The sequence below is a fragment of the Dendrobium catenatum genome, unplaced genomic scaffold (genome assembly GCF_001605985.2).
Source record: "Dendrobium catenatum unplaced genomic scaffold, ASM160598v2 original_scaffold_37698, whole genome shotgun sequence".
Lineage (NCBI taxonomy): Eukaryota > Viridiplantae > Streptophyta > Magnoliopsida > Asparagales > Orchidaceae > Dendrobium > Dendrobium catenatum.
The window spans coordinates 93,557-113,885 of NW_021356156.1; the positions used below are offsets into that span (position 1 = coordinate 93,557).

The 20,329-nt window shown below is 35.5% G+C and overlaps 1 long non-coding RNA gene across 2 annotated transcripts; it reads right to left on the bottom strand.

The window, feature by feature from the left end:
* Positions 1 to 5,947: 5,947 nt before the first annotated feature.
* On the bottom strand, positions 5,948 to 18,849 carry LOC114578461. 2 transcript variants are annotated; one of them, XR_003699480.1, is made up of 2 exons: positions 18,480 to 18,849; positions 5,948 to 6,212 (listed from the first exon to the last, which is right to left on the bottom strand). It is a non-coding gene; the product is annotated as an uncharacterized LOC114578461 (long non-coding RNA). The 2 variants fall into 2 exon arrangements; XR_003699481.1 differs by having other exon boundaries at positions 5,948 to 6,799.
* Positions 18,850 to 20,329: the final 1,480 nt, after the last annotated feature.

A 20,329-nucleotide genomic window follows, 5' to 3' on the forward strand; every position in this document is an offset into this window, starting at 1 on the left:
GCATGTTTATTGGTCTCCAGACAGCCTCTGAACTCCGCACAGAATAATAAATCCTAACTATGAGCCTTTGAAGAACACAAAAACCCGCCTTCGAACTCATCATATTTTATGCAGCCCACAATCACATAACAAATAGACTTCTGATTCATTCGGGATGACTTTTTTAGTGTTTGTTAACGTATTTTTTTAAACAAAAATTAAATACTCTTTACTAAAAAAAATTATTTTAAAAAGCAATAAAAAAAACCCGGGAGAATCTTATATGGCATACACATAATTTAATAAATAATTGTACGAACAATAAAGTCAACGTGCTCTGTACGGGTTTGGGCAGACACGATGAGCAAGTGGGTACCTGTAAAGCGAGGCGGGACTACGACTACATAACTTTTCGTGTCCTTGAAAAACACATGCCGACAATAGGCGAGGAAGAAGCAGTAGTGAGATGACCCCAATAGATGAAGTGGCGAAAGAAGCAAAGTTAGCAGGAAAAAAAAAGGCAAAAATGTGCTTAGTGCCTTGCATTTTGTGGGCCGAACATTCTTTTTCATTTGGTCAACATTAAATCTTATCTTCTCTAGTCGTAATATTCGGCTAAAGTTTTCTTGCTTTGCATATATATAAAGGCTCGGAGAGAATCATGGGAGTTAAAATCGGCACCTGCAGTATCTTATTTGATTATAACTTTCAATATATATATATAGGATTCTAAATATGTTAATGTATAAATATTCAATTTTTGAAATGCTTAATTAATAAGTTGGGATCATTAATAGTACATTAGAAACTAATTATCCTCTCAATCATTTTTTTGTTGGCTCCTCCTAGGGGTGTCAATTTAGGGTCACTGGTCGGGTTCGAGTCGAACCCGAAATTGACTCGGTAATATTCGGATTCGGGTCAACCCGACCCGTTTTCACAAACGGGTCGATTTTCTAGACCCGAACCCAGAGCGGGTCGGGTTCGGGTCAACCCGACCCGACCCGTTTAGGGTTTAGGGTCACGCGAAGAGTCTCGGACGGCTGACGAATGAGTCGCAGACGCCAGTCACGCGAACGCCGGTCACGCAGACGCCGGTCTCGGTCAACGCTAGTCACGCGGACGACGGACGGCTGTTTTCACGCGAACGCCGGTCACGCGGACTCGAACGGTCACTCGAACACGCCGGTCACGCAGACAGCGGACGCCAGTTTGCGAACGCAATGGCGCGATGCGACTTCGGGGCAGGCAGGCAGGGCCGGTCAGGTGGATTTTCAGGTCATTCCCGGGTTCCCGGGTCTACCCGAACCCAAGTCGGTTTTACAAACGGACCGGTTTTCTAGACCCGAACCCGACCCGCTTCAGGTTCAGGTCAACCCAAACCCGAAATTTTTAGGTCGGGTTTTCTGGTCGGGCCCAATATTGACTGGTCTACTCCTCCAGCTTCGAATTCTCCAATAAGAATCTCCACTATAAATATGTTGTTTTATTAACTACTGCCCTAAATCGACTACTAGTTTTTTTTTTTAATCTTATTTTTAAACTTTACATTTATCTTTCTATGAGGCTTCACTACAACACTTGATATTTCTACTATTAAAGCAAACATCTCTTTTCAAAGGCAAAAATGTTATCATATATTTTGAGGTAGATGTATAAAAAGCTCTCTCTTTTTAAGTATATATATGTCTGTTAAGAAATATATGCACAATCTTTTCTTTTCTTTTTTTCAAAATAATATTTTATCAAATAAAATATGTGATTTTAGTATGAAAGGGCTTAACTTAAAACCAAATACTAATAAAGAAAATAAAGCACAATTGGCACAAGGTATGCCCATCCTTAATGCACTAAAACTCCTCGAATAAATCCACATTACGGGTGCAAACGAGTTGAGTCGAATCGAGTTTAGGCCCTTATCGAGCCAAGCTCGTTAGTTGGAAAGCAAGCTCGAACTTGAGCTCAAGCTCGACAGGCGAGAGCTCGAACTCAAGCTCGTCTCACTGTAAATGAGCTCGAGCCGGCACGCAAGTCATGGACGGGAATTTTTAAATTTAGGCAGAATTTTTAAAAATTAGGCTGAATTTTTAAAATTTAAGCAGGAATTTTCAAACTTGCTCAAAATTTTAAAAAAAAATTATGAAATTTTTAACATTTAAATAAAACTTGGGTGATTTTTATTAAATTTTTTTAATATTTAAGTATAGTAAATAAAATAAAATTATTTTAAAAAATATTAATCTTTATCGAGCCGGCTCGCGAGCTCACGAACTTGAGCTCGTTTACTAAACGAGCTCGAGCTCAACTCGTGAGCTCGATAAGCTCGGCTCACGAGCCCATAAATGAGTCGAGCTCAAGCCGGCTCGCGAGCTGATTCGGCTCACTTTCACCCCTAATCCACATCCATTCACACAAGTTATTTAACTAAATATCCTAAGGAACACTACTAATTATCCTCATTTACTAAAGGGAAAAAAATTATTAATGGAATGCTAGGTCAATATAAAATCATAACTAGCCATATATTCTTTTTAGTTTTACACTTCTTCTTAAAATTTACAAAATCATCATCATATAAAGAGACAATCAATATATGTTGATTGGTAAGTAATTAAGAAATAAAGACAAAGAAAATTAAAGAGGATCATCTTAGCTATATTTTTTATGCTAATTATAAAGATAAGTAATGAGGAAGCTTCCCATATAATGGAATTACAAGGATGATCCAAAAGAGTTGGCACCTATAACTTTCTTATATTCATAACTTGATCTAATAAAAATCCATTACAAAAGACCTCAGTAATAGTCTTATTAGTATAATCATCATCACCTTAACCATAGAAATATAAGGGCCCTCTCTTCCTAAATCATTATTTCTAATAATAGCACTACTTGGAAGGATAATCAAGCATAGGATCAACAAGAATTTTTGAAAGAAGTGTCAAGGGCTTCCACCATAATAATTAAATCCACTATAAGAAAAGATGAAGCAATCTCTATCTGACTTTCTTGAGTATGTATTACCATAAATATAATAGAAAATTATTCTATTATATTTATGTCCAACATTTTAAAAATAGAGAAATTTTTATGCAGCTGAGCAATTGGTCAACTGATTTTGATCTCTTCTCGGAATGTCCATTTGGCCCTCTTGGGATTGTCTTTCCTCACCTTAGAGCTCATCTATTTGATAAAAGTATTTTGTTCACATTAGCTTCACTACTTTGTAATCCTCTATAGACAGATATTCTTGTTGCAAAGCTTAGTAGACTTTCTAGTACAAAAGTTTTGGTGGAGTTAGATGTGACTCAACAAATCCCTAACTCAATATGAAATGAATCAAATGATTGTGGCTATTATCAATGAATGGTTGATTGAAAATATTACTAAATTTTGTAAGCATTGTTGCGTATTTGGGCATGAGAATTCATTTAGCAAATATGATAAAAGTCACCTGAAAAATTAATGTGTTTGATTCAACAAAACTAGGGGTGTCAATTTCGGGTCACGTGTCGGGTTCGGGTCGAACCCGAAACTGACCCAGCACTATTCAGGTCAACCCAAACCCGACCCGTTTTTACAAACATGTCGGTTTTCTAGACCCAAACCCAACCAGCTTCGGGTCTAGGTTAACCCGATACGACCCGAATGATCCGGTGCTAACAAAAAACTAACAGCTTTTAGGTCCAAAAACATGTCAATCTCTGCTTTTAGGGTAAAAAATGGATCAATCTCGGGTTGCAGGGTCAAAAAATGGGTTTTCGGATAAAAAATGGATCAAAGGGTCAACCTGAACCCAACCCAATTTTGGAACGAGTCGAATTATTGAACCTGAACCCGACCCGTTCGCGTTGACCCTAACCCGAAATTTTTGTGCCGGGTTCGAGTCGGGTTATTGAGTCGTGTCAAACATTGACACTCCTAAACAAAACTATCAATTACAAAAATATGAGCTTCTCCCTCAACGGTTCCTATTAATATGGCGACTTTTAGGTTATGAACTTCGCACTCAACTTGATACAGTGGCCTGGAGCTTACTGTGAGCAAACAAATGCTGGTTGTTGCCTTCCGATGACCCGCGAGCTTGCTGGGGACTTCCATATTAAGAATCTCATAACCTATAACTCTAATGGAGATTCCATCACAAGGTGCCAGAATTACTACACCAAATTTATACATGAATTCATAAAAGATTACATCACATCTATCTTTTATGTTAGCCAGAATATTTCCATTTGCCACTTGAAAAGAAGCTTAGGAACTTATTTTGTGGTTGTGAAGTGGATATTATGCCAACACATACAAACCAGAATTTTATTTATGCTTGCTTTGTTAAGAACTTTTAGTATGTGGCTGAAATTACTATACCAACTTTATGCATGAATTCATTGCTATTAGAAATGATGGTGAGTGAGTATGTTATTTATAATGTCGCATAAAATGTACATGATTGCAATGCGAAAAATAAACTATACAAGGCGGCGGATTTGAACTCCAAAAGTTCACTCAATTTGCAACTATAAGATCAGAGGAGTTCAAACTGTACAGCTCCTCTTTGTTTTTGATAAAACCACTATCAAAATTCATCATTATACTTATCGGTTAAAATCATCCTAAATTAGGACCAAATCGCAATTAGGATTCCATTTTCTCAGCTTTCTAAGGGGTTTAAACAAAAATTAACATATAGGATTTGCAGAGATTTAAACCACCAAAATGAATTGATATAAGATATCTTTTTCAGGTGATTGTCAACTCGATGCCTTAAACTGTTTGCAACAGTTCATTCGAAGAAAAAAAAATTGCTCAAGCATCCTAAACATAATTTTTGGTCATGATAGCTAGACCCGATAATCGCTAGATATACATCGGAATAAGTGTAATATAAATTTTTATGTATATCTAAAATATTTTAATATGCAGCTCATCTTGGTCTGCTCGTTGGAAGGTTTGACTATCAAACAAGAGGTCTTGGATTCGCGTCTTATATATGTGTGAGTGAGTTTTCCTTATTTGGCCTATATATCCCAAAAAATATATATTCTAACATAATCTATTTTTATTTATTTTAACTATTACTTATGCAATAGTTTTAAAGTCTCTACAAAAAGTTTCAACACTAAAATACAATTTTCCTTTGAAATGTTAGTTATAGCATAACAACTTCACCGCACTAAGAGATTCTTCATGCTCTTGCAGTGCTTCATCATATTTGAATTGTGATGTAAGACACGTAATCCATAGGCCCTGAGAATTGGTGTTATCCTATATATATCATGAGGCTTTCCATTGGCTTACATATTAGGAGTAATGGAAGCATCATAATGAGCTTAGTTATGCTTGCCATGTCTTCTTAGTGGGTTTCACTTTCATGGAGCTTCTTTGCTTTTGTTGATAAGTTTTGAGGATATTTCTGTTCGAATCCATCATTGTTTTAAAACGTAATGCTAAGTGCGCTTTTGGTTGGTTAGGTTGGCTTTAAAAGCATGAAGTGGAAAAGTATTAATAGCTTAATAAAGGGGAAATCACTTTATATGTGCTATAGTATCTTTGTTAGTTGAGTGTGTGAAGAAATTTGTGGGCACAAGGAACACTAAATTATATGCATATCTAAGTTTTCTGAATCATCAAGTTTTGGATAATGGAGCTTGTTTCCCTTTTAATTAATTGAAAAATGCCAATGTGGACTCCAACTTAACTGTAAATTATCAAAAGATTATTTAAAAACATCACGAAGAATTTCATGTTTTCATTGAACGTCTTCCACTGCAAGGAGTAACCGGATCTAAGAGAGATTGAACTGCCATAATTTTTTTTAAAAAAACAACAAATTTTATTCCATAAGAAAAGAGACATACAACCAAAAGGCCAAAAGGCCAAAAAGCCAAAGAAATAAAAATACAAAGCTGAAAATACCACATTAATCGACAAAATGCAAAGTAAATTGGAAAGGATAAATAATCCAAGGTGTCGGACTCAAAATCGCCACCCGGTTGCCAAGCTTGGACCATCCATTGGGGGAAGAATAAACATCAACGAGATGACCCAAATACGATTACCACCCATGAACACACAGAAGAAGGAACCACTTAGGTTGTCAAAACAAATCATGGCCTTCCAAGGGGGCAAGCAGGAAGCCTGTCTCATCATAGTCCGAAAACAAAAGCCAACACCCCACGGTCCTGCCATCAATCCACAAGGCACCCAACAAAACCAATCGCCCAACCTTGGGTCTGAAAGGACCACCATCCACAACACTCCAAAAATAAGCCAAAACCAACCAAGCAAACACCAACAGTAAAAGTAGGGCCAAATCTAAAAAGAGAAATCATTTCTTTTTCGATTTACGAACTCTATGTTTACTACTCCTTTTTATTGAACTTCCATAACATACAACAAGTGATTTGGTGTTTGTAGGGTTTGATTGTGGTGGTCGTAGTGAATGGGACTCGAAAGGTGCTACAAAGCCCATCCCATATGAAGATTCTGCAGATGTAGGTTGCATGGGTGATGCTAGTGTTCTACTTCGAAAAGTATTAACTAATGATTTTGTTTGTAATGGTTGTCCATTTGTTATAGTGAATATGCCCATTCCCTTTCTTCCCCGCCTCAGGTGAGCTACACAATTACTTAGACAAGCAAGCATGCTCATAAATTTTACAAGGAAAAAAAACCCTTAAACCTCAACTAAAACCAAATCTTGAAACTATCGAAACTTCCAAAAACTGAAAGTTTTTGGATAAGAGTAGTGAAGTTGAAACCACAGTTCAAACTGAGTTCTAAAACCTTGCTTTTAGCCCCATCAGACTGAGCCTAAGACCTGCAAGTAATCTTCACTCAATCAGATTTAATTTTTGTGTTTTAACGTAGCATTTATCTCATATCTATGAATACAACCTTCAGGCTTATAGACTTCTTCATATAATGCACAATATGTCATAAAAATTGCAAAAGTTCTCAAAATTTACCACAAAATTACAGACCTAAATGATATTTAATAATCTAATGGCAACCATTACAATTTTTTATATATATTATTTTTTGGCTTTAAAATTTCTTTTGATTGACTCCGTTGTATTATCTAGGATCAAACAGAGTGCATCCACCAAGGTCATTTTGGGATTTGCAAGTGTGGACTATCGCACAAATTTGATCATCCTGTGGATGACATGAAGCACTGTCCGCACGTCTCAATTATTTTTCAGAAATGCTAAGCAAAAGGAGAGAGAAGAAATAAAGAGAGAATAAATCTTGAGTGAGAATTCAAAATTTTCTATAAAAAAGACTTGAGGACAAGAAATTAAGTAAACTGAGTTCACTCCTTAACCCCCTCTTCATAATTTTGTGTTAGAATTTGAGAGCTATAGAATTGACCACATTGATGATTATATAAAAAAAAGAATATATATATATATAAACTGTGTAGCTTAAATAGAATCTTCAACTTGATGAGGTCGTCCGGCATGCTATTAAGAATTCAGTGGCTCGGCATGTCTTTTTGAACGAATAGCCACCCCCTTGAGTAGTCCCTAGGGCCAATTTAAAAAATCATATAAGTTCTTATATCAGAGTTGTTTGTTTGAGACGAGCTCATTTGTAGACTTGCGAGTTCTTTTTGAGCTAAGACTGAATAGCTCAAGTTATATTAGCTTGAACCAGACCAATTTGGCTTGAACCCAATTTTCCAAATATTTGGTTGTATATTTAATTCTTTGATTGTTTTATATCTTTATAAGTTCACTTAGAAGAGAGAGAGAGAGAGAGAGAGAGAGAGAGAGAGAGAGAGCATAAAAACATTCTTCATTACTTATTCATAAAACCCTCATAAATGTTTATTTTAATCTTGGATATTTGTTAATCAATTTGAGTTTGATTTTTGATATTATCCTTTTGTCCATGTTAGCAAATACTTTAGCTTACAAATAGGAGATCAATTCTCTTCATTCAAATGCTTCTCCTTCATCAACTTATTTCTCTTTAAGCTCTGCAAGTTTTCTTTCCTGTAAAGAATGTAAATTTGGAATGATAATATTAACCTCTCAAAAGATGATATAATAGCGAGTTTGCTAGGAAAAGATAAAAAAGAAGGAAGTTCTTCTGAGGAGTAAAGATATAAAAGAAGAAGTTGAAGGGCGAGATCCAAGAACACACAGTTCATCGAAATCATTCGCTAACCAACATTCTTTTTCACCTGTTGAGTTGTTGAAGAATTTGCTCCACAAAAATTCAATTATAGTTTCCTTTCTTAAAAGGATGAATACCAAAAAAACTAGGAGATATTCGAGCAATATGTTTGTCATTATCAAACGGGATACAATATATTCTTATAAATTTCAAGTTTGTCTTTTTTTTTTCAATATATATATATTAAGGTTAAGTCGTTGACTTAATGGGTCTCACCTTACATCAGAGCTTAGTCTTCGCAAGGATTATCATTCAAACTCATCTGCTAGAATGTACTCACACGCTATTAAATATAGATCTTGACACAAATGGAGAAGTTGAGTTCTAGAGCTTTAACCTATGTTCCAAGGGATAGATAATAAAAATAAACTATGATGCTTGAATAATGCCAAGATCTAAGATGAATTCAATAGTGTGTTGAATTCAATGATGTGATGAATACAATAATGTGACAAATACACTCATACAACAAGTTCAATGATATGTTGAGTTTGACAATAAGCTTCTAAAAAAAATTTTAAATATGTAATTAAATATTCAAGAATTTTTTTTTAAGGAAAAAATTTCCAAGATATTTTATCTTCTAATGTGCAAGAATTTAATTGCATAAAACATCAGAAGTTCTTCTTCCTTAATAATGAATAATATTATTTTGGATGGATAAATACGCTAAATACTAACTGTCCATCCTCCTAGGAGATTTTTGCTCTCCTATAAAGAATAGTCTAGCAACATTTAAGTTTAACACCAAGGTAAGGTCACTCTGACCTTATACTCAAGTTATTCTATATTTCCTTGTTAATTTAAGTACTTCTTTAGAATTTTTTGTTAATGCTGGTCTAAGTCATTCATTGAAGTTGATCGACTTCAATTGTTGAGTTAGATAAAAAAACTATTTTTATGCAATGATTTTATAAAATTGACTAGTTCTCTAAGTCTCTCATTGAAAGTTTTGTAGCCTTTAGAAATAGATTTAGTTTCTGGGGTTTCTGGGGCTGGAGGTCTCAGATTGATCTCAAATTTGGAAGGTTAACCCTAAGGAAATATCTAATCAATATGCAATTGATAGATCATGAATCGGATGTCATTAGACTGAGTTTCGAAATAATTGAAAAATCACTCAAAAAAGGTTTCAGGACATAGGCCTTTAACCTTAGATTTTGGTCTGGAATTCTGGATTTTAGATTTGATTGATTGAATTTAAATTATCCAAATCAATCACAATCAATGAAGTGGTTGTTAATGATTGGATATGATTGAAGCTAGATTGGAGGTTGGATCAAAGCCTAGATCTGCTGAAGTCTGGATTAATTGAAGTTTGAATGATTAAATCCTGGATTGATTTGAGGTCTGGATTGATTTGAGGTCTGGATTGATTTGAAGTCCGGATAGGTTTGAAGTTTGGATTGATTTGAATCTGGATTGTTTTGAAGCTTGGATAGGTTTGAAGTTGATTGATTAAATCCTGGATTGATTTGAGGTCTAGATTGATATTGATCTGAAGTCTGTATTGATTGAAACTTGGAATCTGGTTTGATTTAAGATCTGAGTTGATTTGAAGTCTGAGTTTGATTTGAAGTATGGATAATATCCTAAATTGAATTCTAGATGATTGACACCTGGAGAAATGACAACCATCAGATCAATAGGTAGGAGTCTAGATGGATCCTAGTGACTTCATAAAAAATGAGGTCAACATCTGAATAACCTCGATGAGCTCGGCGATTGAGACTCACAATGAAGTCATAGACGGCAATAGGCAAATCGAGGGTGACAGTGACCACTTGCAGTGGTGATCATCTCGTCGCTCTCTTCGTTCTGTATTTTCCCTTGAGTGAATGAGTTCTTAGATCACGGTCACCTATTTGAGGCAAGTTCATTTGTAGAAGTGCAAGTTCCTTTTGAGGTGAAACTCCGTATTCCGCATTATATTAGCTTGAACTAGGCTAACTTGGCTTGAACTTTGTTTCCGGATATTTGATCCTACACTTCGCATACAAACACTTTATACTGGATAACTGTAATGAATTTATCTTGCGAGTTGTATCGTAATAGAATAAGTGTCTTCTCAGTCAAGTTTATGAGATTGCACATCTTTCCATTGGTTCTGTTCTGGAGTGAATAGAGATTCTAAATTTTATAACTTAAATCAATGTTTATGTATTTCCTAAATTTCAAATTCAATATCGAAGTTTAACATCAATTTTTATGCCATGCCATCTAGAATTAAATTATTTCAAAGAGAGAACACCCAATAAGGTAAGTTTCATGGGAAACACCGAATCCTGTTCTCCACTTAATTTCAGATAATGACCTATAGACCAGTAAGACTATAGTTATAAAAGGTCATGGCAAACAAGAATATACCAAAAATAGAGTGGCTCCCCTAAGCATATAAAATTAAAAAAAAAAACTGATACAGAACCCAATGCTTGCAGAAAAACGCATGCAACTCTCCTTCGGAGGTCTACTGGAATATTTTTCCTGCAATTGTGTCCATTTCTGTAATAATTAATAGTTTTCCAATTTGAAAAAGCAATGAAAATCAGCAAAGACATTCTTATTAACAATGGTTAACACAATTTGTATCAACAAAGACATACTTATTCTAATCAAATCAGTTCGTAAATAACTCTAATGTATTTTTTTTCTAACCATTTAGATCGTTACCAAAAAATAATTATCCAAACTACTTCTTAGTCATTGTTGATACTAATGAATAATTAATTAGGTATTTACTTTTCCATTTTTTCCTCTCTATGAACTATATTTCTCCTATAAATATTATATCTATTTTATTCATTAGAACAAAAAAAAGATATTCATCTCTCATATTTTTCAACAAGTATATTAGAACAAAATAACTCTACTTGTTTCGGTAATAAATATGGAACATCATATTAGAGTTGCGTTCGATGTACATGAAGTGGCACATAAATACATAGTTCCATTTGAGTCTGCATTTATATTTATAGGTGCATTATGTTGTAGCCATCCAAAAGGTGTGATCCACCCATTGTGGCATGTTGTCACTATACTTAAAGCAATAGCCATCCTAAAAATCTTGTAATGCCGCATTAGCTTATGTGGCTTAATCCTTCTAAACCTTGACTCGCATTTAAATAGAAGACAACACCTATAATCGTATATAAGTAATAATAATTCCCTGTTCCTTGATGGCATTTCTCGTTATCCTCTCCCATAATATATATTTCTATACATTGCAATTTCTTGTCGCCGCATCTTTATCTTTAAGTCATTGCTTTGTTTGCTTTATATCAATTATTCTTACATTATGTAAACACATTGCCTGTGAAAATGAAGAGGATATGTATAAAACCACAAACCAATCTTCATTAATTGGGTCCAAATTGTAGAAAATATGTTCTATAAGTGAAAAGATAGGTCATCTTTGATTCAGTCACTACTGTGCATTAAATCTCAAAAAGTTTAGAAGGGTAAGCCCAAATTTATCTTGCTTAATTCCTACTGTCCTGTCAACATGAACCCCATCACACTTAAATAACATCATATTAAATTTGCCAAAATAGTCCAATCCAAGGATATATGTTAACTTGCCATAATAATTTACACAACTTGCTTCAACTTCAAGTCTGATCTGCGAGCATCCCTTATGAAAAAATAATGTCCATCCTACCCACAAAAAGAAGCATAATGCATTTTGTCTAATTTTCAAAAAGCCTCAAAGGTAAAACTCATGAACCTATACTTAAGTTCTCATTAGTGATTTAATAATAAAAAGCGTTGTGTGATAACATCTATTGATTTGCAAAGTATCTCTACAGAAAGTTTAATTAATAGCAACCATGAAGATGATGATTACATTCACTAAACTTTCTTGGAACTTTGGTCTCTTTGATATGGATCCAAGTGGAGTATTCATGAGGACTCAAGTGCAAAGTGAAGATCCAAGGTTATATTAGTTTTTTTTTTTTAAGGTTATCTTAATCTTATGTGTGTGGTTAGATTTTTTTTTTTTTTTTTTTTTTTTTGATAAAACCCACGGCAGGGCCACGCGTTAATAATGATAAAAAATACATGTCCTTGGAGGATCAAAAACTCCCTAAAAGAACATCATTTGAAATAAAACCTAAGAGCTTTAGATATTACCTAATACAGGGAAATAAAAAGCAAAGCAAAGAAAAATATAAAGCTTAAAAGCAATTAAAAAAACAACAACAACACCATCGGCAACATCCATTACATCACCCCAACAAATGGCCACAAAGAGAACCCAAGCGACCCGATATCAAATCCAAGTAAAGGAAAGAACAACCTGCATGCAACAAGAAGCAGAAAAAAAAGAGAATAGGAGAGCATCACCTCCCCCACAACCATCACCAAAACCCAACAAAACCAACCAGCATCACCCAAAACCAAGACAGAGCCCAAAGGCTAACCAAGCCACCACAACAAGGACACAAAACCTGGCCCAAAAATGAAGCAACAATCAACAAAAAGCACTAGCTAAGCGAAGATAAACCCACAACAAAATAACAAAATAAGAGCTACTTTTTAGATTTTCTCCTACAATGTTTACTACCATGAGAGAAAGATTTCTCAACAACTTGACATACATACAAATCCTGAAAAGACTCATCCTACTCATCACCTAAATCATCACCCACCTTACCAAGCAATGAAGGAGATCCATCATTCCAACCCGACTGCCCGAGACAAGTAACCCCCAAATTATAAACAAATTGAGCATTCAAATCGATAGGGGACATAACAACTATAGGCATCTCAACAAGAGACTCAGTTCCCAAAGACCTCACATTCACAGGTGAATCAGAAGGCATGCCACCACCAGTCCCCACAAGAATAGGAGAAACCGACCCATCAACAAGATCAGGAGTAACCACAACGCCAGACAAATTATAACACACTTCAGCTTCACAAGAAACCCTTTTCGCCTCACCTTCCTCCTCCACCTCAACATGAGACAAAGCCATTCACAAAACCCCCACATCATCAAAGCCAATCAATTCCACTCTCGCCGCCATCTGAGTATTCTCAATAGGAGAAATAAAACCACCAGTACTATGAAACACAACATCACCTTGATCCTTAGCTAAAACAGGCATAATCTCATGCCCCACATCATTAAGCAAAGGAGAAACAACACCATCATTCTCATGAACACAAATAAAATCTTGATTAGGAGAAATAAAACCACCAGCACTACGAAACACAACATCACCTTGATCCTTAGCTAAAACAGGCATAATCTCATGCCCCGCATCATTAAGCAAAGGAGAAACAACATCATCATTCTCATGAGCACAAATAAAATCTTGATTCTCCACCATATCAGCTTGAACGACCCCAACTAAACCAATGGTAGGAGCAATGTTAAGACCATCAAGGTCATGCGAAGAAAGGAACATCGGCCACAGTCCCCTCCTTTAGCAGGAGGAGCAACACCCAGATTTGGAAATAAGATTGGGCAACCATCCTTCGAATGACCCAAAGTTTTGCAGTGAAAGCAATACGAGGGCAAATCTTCCATTTCTACTGATTAAATATAAATCATAGACTTGGAACCAAGCCAAACATGAGAATTATAACATTTAGTAACATATAATTCCACTAATATGCGAGCCACAGAAGGTCTAAAATCATTAGTTGTTGCATTATCCATTCTCAAAGGTCTACCAAAGAACAACCCCAATCCATGAAGTATGTAGGCGGAGAAAAGATGAGGGCGCAAACTGGGGAAAGAAACCCAAGTGGTAACTATAGGAGACTCCACATTTATATCAAAATGGGGAGTCCACTTAAAAAACTTCATGAAGCAATTGCTAACGAAGTAGGAGGGGTGAGAAAAAAAAACCTTACAGTAATCTAAGTCATTGACTAGCTTAATCAATTTATTTTTAGGGTTCAACAAAGTAACCGAGAAATCACCAAAAGGCTTTAGGTTAAAGAAGAATTTGTGAACCGAATCAAGAGGCAGGCGTCGGCCCGGAAGCTTCCCCACTAAAGCAAACTGGAAGGGCACTGCAAGCGAAAGCATTTCCTCCTCCGAGATCAACAATGTCGGCAAACCATGATGGGAAAATACTTTGAGCGGAGGAAAATCCGGCGAAGTTGACTCACCCGATAAAACATTTCTAAAAGACCTAGATTTAAACTTCCCATCCAAAAACCCAAGATCTCTTAAACGATTCGCAGCCATACGAAAGAAAATTGAAAGAAACCAAAGGTATTAAAGGAGGAAAGTTCCCAACCGAAGCGGCAACCGGGAGCGGGTAAAACCCTAGACATCTCGAGGAGCTTCATGAGGGAAAAACAACCTAGATTTTTGTTATTGCTCATAAGTGGTTAGATATTTTTAACCGTAAGTTTAGAGAGTAAGATATACCAATGACCCAAGGATGATAAACACCAAGATTAAATAGAATTTTTTAATTCACATTTAGCAAAAATATATTTTAGATATTATTAAAATTGTATCATAATTTTTGGAAATTATTTGACTTAGCTTTTAAAATTATTTGATTTGTTCCTAATTTATTAAATATGCAAAAAATTTCTTCCTCAATTATATTATTTGTGATGCATATATTACTCATAATTATGATATTGATCATGTATGTGTTTGGAAGTTTTAATTGATTAAAAAATTTTCATATATTTCTATAAATTTGACTTATTATATTAATTTCTGTATTAATTATGGTTAATTATATACTTAATTAATTTGAGCTTAATTTTTTAATTCCATTGATTCCATTAGATTGATTACTTAAATTTTTATATATAATATTCCTTAGTTTGGTATTAAATTCATTAAATAATATTATAATCAAGGGTTTTTACTATGTGTCGCTAAAAATCCTATAAGACCTAATCAAATTAGTCGAAGAAATTGTACTAGTTATTGGAGCTCATTTTTAAAGACTTTTTTAACGATTTTTTTTTAAACCTTCTTTAGAGCATTTCATAATTGTTCCCCACCCTATATATACCTTGTAACATGAGAAAAAAAATATGAATCTTATGAAAGTTTGAGTGTTCAATGGGCTTATCATGTTTGAGAAGAAATTAAAGTTAGTTTCTAGTTTTCATCTATTTTTCAAGGCATAAAGCTTCTAATTTTGATTTGTAGATAATGTCTCTACAAATGTTTACAAGTTGTTTATGCTTGTATATCTTCAATGTATTGTTGTAAGGAGTGAATTGTTTATTTAGTTGGTCTTAGCCGTGTACATCACCAAAGTTTTGAATACTGTGCTTATCATTTTTGAGTAAAAATAAAAGAGTTTTTGGGAATTCATCCAATTTTCATTCCTTGGAGCTTCAAATTTTGGTGATCTCTCTCTTAATCTCATTACAAAATTTTGTAAATTATTTTATATTGTATATATTTAATTTATCATTGTATATTTTGAGTTGTTTATTTATTTGGTGTAGCCTTGTACAACAACAACAACATCAAGCATTTGTCCCACTACATGAGGTCGGCTACTTGAATCCTTTTCTCCATTATGTCCTGTTAAAAGTCAAATTCTCATTTAAATCTAATAAAGAAATATCATTTCAAATCATTTCTAACCAAGTCTTTTTAGGTCTACCTCTACCTTTCTTAATATTAGTCAAATCTAATACCTCTACTTTCCTAACCATATCATCGGAGACTGTCATTTTATGTGACTAAACCATCTAAGGCGACTTTCTCTAATCTTATCTTCCACTGGAGCTACTCCAACCTTTTCACGTCTATGATCATCTCGTATCATGTCTCTAAGGGTAACTCATCCACCTGATCATTCTTATCTCTGCAACACTTAACTTAGTATTATGCTTCTCTTTTAATGGCCAACATTCTGCACCATAAAGCATTGCAGGTCTCACCACCATCTTATAAAATTTTCACTTAAGTTTGAGGGGACTTTTCTATCACATAACAAGCCTGATGCATACATCCACTTCAACCATCCAACTTGAATTCTCCATATAATATCTCCATCTATTTCACCATCACTCTAAACAATAGATCCAAGATATCTAAAACATGTACTCTTATTAATGACTTGATCGCCCAAAGTCACAATCCCTCCACTAGGTCTATTACCATTAAAATTACACTCCAAATATTCAGTTTTAGATATACTCAAGCGAAAACCTTTAGACTCTAAGGTTGACCTCCATAATTCAAGTTTAACTTCAACTCGCTCTCTAATCTTATCAACAAGAAGAATATCATCAGCAAAATGCATACACCAAGGTACATCCTCTTGCAAATGTCTAGTGAGAACATCCATGACTAAAGCAAAAAGATATGGGCTAAAGGCTGATCCTTGATGTAATCCAACCAAAATAGGAAAATACTTGGTCAAACCACCTTGTGCTTGGACACAAGTAACAGCTCATGCATAAATATCTTTAATGATTTGAATATAAGCATTATTAACTCCTTTATTTTCAAGAACTCTCCATAGCACTTCTCTTGGAACTTTATCATATGCTTTCTCTAAATCAACAAATATCATATGTAGATCCTCCTTATTCTCTCTATATTTCTCCATCAAACCTCTCAATAAATGTATGGCTTCCATAATAGATCTAATCGGCATGAATCCAAATTGATTTTGAGAAACATTAGTATCACACCACAACTTACGCTCCATAACTCGCTCCCATAATTATAAAGCATGACACATTAACTTAATTCCTTTATAATTCGCAAAATCTTATTCATCACCTTTACTCTTAAAATAGGAATCAACACGCTCTTTCTTCACTCATCTGACATCTTTTTATTCTTCAAAATAATATTAAAAAGATTAGTAAGCCAAGAAATTCCTTCATCTCCTAAGCATTGCCACACCTTTATTAGAATATCATCAGGTGCAATAGCTTTTTCATACTTCATTTTCTTTAAAGCCTCTCTAACTTCGGTTTTACTAATACGACGATAAAAACAAAAAACTTTATTTTTCGTTTAGGGTGCTAAGGTCACTAAAGTCAATTGTATTATCACATTCTTCATTAAAAAGATTAAATATCTCATCCATCTTTGTTGAATATCATCTTCTAAGAAAAGTACTTTTTGATCTTCATCCTTAATACACTTCACTTGAACTAAATCATTACTACTCATATCTCTTTGTTTGGTTAACTTATACATATATCTTTCTCCCTTATTACTATCCAATATATTATATAAATCATTAAAAGCTAAGATCTTTGCATCGCATATTGTTATCTTATATTCTTTACATACCTCTTTATATATTTCACAATTATCAAAACTTTTACATCCAACCTAATTTTCATTACAAATTTTCTTATTTTTTATCTTTTCTATCACATTTGGATTACACCACCAACTATTTTTACTATTATGAGCTTTTCTCTTTGAAACTCTAAGTGCATTTTTTGCAATATTTTTAATATCACTAACAACTTTTTTCCACATAATATTAGCATCCTCATGCATAGAAGTGTCAATTCGGGTCAACGGGTCGGGTTCGACCGAACCTGACTTGACCCCCCCCCCTCCCCCCAACAAAAAATAAAGAAAAATATTTTTCTTTAAGCTAACACCAAAAATATCCTATATTTTCAATAGATTTCTTTATGTGAATGAAGCTATCATACTCAAAATAAAAAATCATTTAGCAAGCTTCTCAATATTCAAGTTGAGAAAGTCAAATAGTTAGCAATCGACATAAAGAAATAACTTAAATTTGAGAAGCCATGTAATGTTGAGATTTACCCCATCAAATCTTGACATAATGATGGTGAAACAATCACAGAAGTCTTTTGGTTATTCATTTGTAAGCGGGTATTAAAATTGATGCAAGAATTGCCCTATCTAGTATAAGTGCTGTGGTAGCAATGCCTTTCATGGATTCTTGGGTTTATTTTCACCTGACGTTGTTGTTACTAAGAGAATTACAACTTGGTATATTGGGTATTGATTTAATGTATAGACTATGGTTTTGTTTGATCAAGAGATGTGTGACCATCAAAAATAGGTTCACTTTCTCCAAACAACAAAATGAATTTTAATAATAAGTCTACATGGAAATTGCAAGTTATATCTAATGGTTAGTAGAAATGCAATGAACATCAAGCAATGCAATGCTCATAACTCTTTACCCGTAATAATTGCCAACAAAAAAGCCTATCGCTTCAGAAGAAAAGCAAAAGTTGACGCAGAGACCTAAAGCAGTCCCCAATCCAAAATGTGTATGACCATCTTTTTTTAAAAAAATGCAACTCAAAGCAAGAAATCAAATCAAACAATAAGAAAATGGGAGAAAGTGAAACCAAAATATAACCTGGTGACGTTAATCGGCCTTTGCAAACTCCTATCTGCATCAATCTCTTCACCCACGGAAGCGACGGAAGCGCTAGAACGGAACTGCGTGGTTGATTAAATTGGAATAGTTGCAGCTAGAGTTCTCGATCGGTGGCCGAAAGAGCTTGACCAGTTGTGAGAGAGAAATTCGACCCAATTGTGATGGCAATGAAGGTGAGGAAGGTGCTCAACCGAGAAGATGACAGCGATTGGCGGCGAGAGCGATAGATTCACTGCAAATAGCTGCGACGGCTAGAAAACGCTTTGTTTTGGATGGTACAAAAAATCAGGAGAAATCCCTTATAATTGAGAGAGAATTTGGGGTAAAAATAAACCGAAGAAATCGCGAGAGGATCTAATGAATCTTAAAAATTTTGAATTTATTTTAAGATTGAAGTAAAATAGATAAAATGTGAAATAAGTATATACTCAAAATGTTGGATGTTTCGATGACAGATAAGATTAGGGGTGCAATCGAGTCAAGCCGACTCGATAGCCGGCTCGGACTCTACTCGGTAATAGGCTCGACGAGTCGAGCTTATCGAGCTCGAGCTAGAACATACGTCGAACTCGATGAGCAGCTCGATGCCTGAGCTCGCGGGCGGGAAATCTGAATATGGCGAGGGGAAAATCCAAAACAACGGCGAGCACGCGCGGATCAACGGCGCACGAGCTCGGGATGACGGGTGGACGCAACTGCGAGCTCAGGGTGATAGATATCGACGTCATGGCCCGTCCAGAGCTCGCGGATCTCAGGACGTTAGTTCTTGATGGTGGACGAGCTCGGGACGATAGGCGGACGTGCCTGCGAGATCAGGGCGATGAATGTCGACGGCATAGCTCGTTCAGAGCTCATCATATCTCGGGATGTCGGTTCTCGACGGCAAACAAGCTCGGGACGACGGGCGGACACGACTGTGAACTCAGGGCGATGGATATCGATGGCATAACTCGTCGGATCTTGAGACGTCGGTTCTCGACGGCGGATGCTACGAGTTCGGGAGACAAATCTCGACGGTAGAGCTTCGATGACGATGGACAAGTTGGATGATGACGGACACGACGAGGAGGGCGGAACTTGGGTTTCGAGACAATGGATGCGACAACGGGCTCGACATCCAAGCTCGAGGAGCCACTCAACATGACGACGATGTCGAGCAGCTCGTCGAGCTCGGATTTTGAACTCGACTCGAGTTCGAGCTCGAACTCGAGCTCGGGTTTTGATTGTCGAGCTCGACTTGAACACCCTCTGGCTCGAGCTCGACTCGATTCGTTTGCACCCCTAGATAAGATTAGAGATAATCGTTTAAAATTTTTGGTCATATAAAACTTTGGTCTTCGGATGACCCCGTTTAGAGAATAGATATATTAAATTCACTTATGTTAAGAAATCTAAAAATAGACACACAAAAAAAAAAGATTAGAAAGTATTAAAATATTTTTTGTTAAGAAAGGCAGAAATAGACAAAAGAAAAGAGCATTTGACTCTTGATACATACTCCAAAAAATATTTTGATCGGGCACGAATCTCGAGGCAAAAGCTAGTTGGAAACTTCAAAAATTAATTTCGGGAGCATATGAACTCCGATTTCAGCGAGCTTACAGTCAAACGCACTCCGTTCGTCCGCCAGTAGAATCGCGCCACGCGTTCTCATTATTTACTGCGTGCCCCAACAACCCGACCCGGAACGGACCCAGGATAGCTCGGTATTTCTCGATTTTGCTCGGTATTGGTCGATTTTGCTCGGGAATAACCAATACCGAGCAAATACCGAGCAAATACCGAGTAATACCGAGCAATACCGGGTCGTACCGAGTTTTTCTAGTACG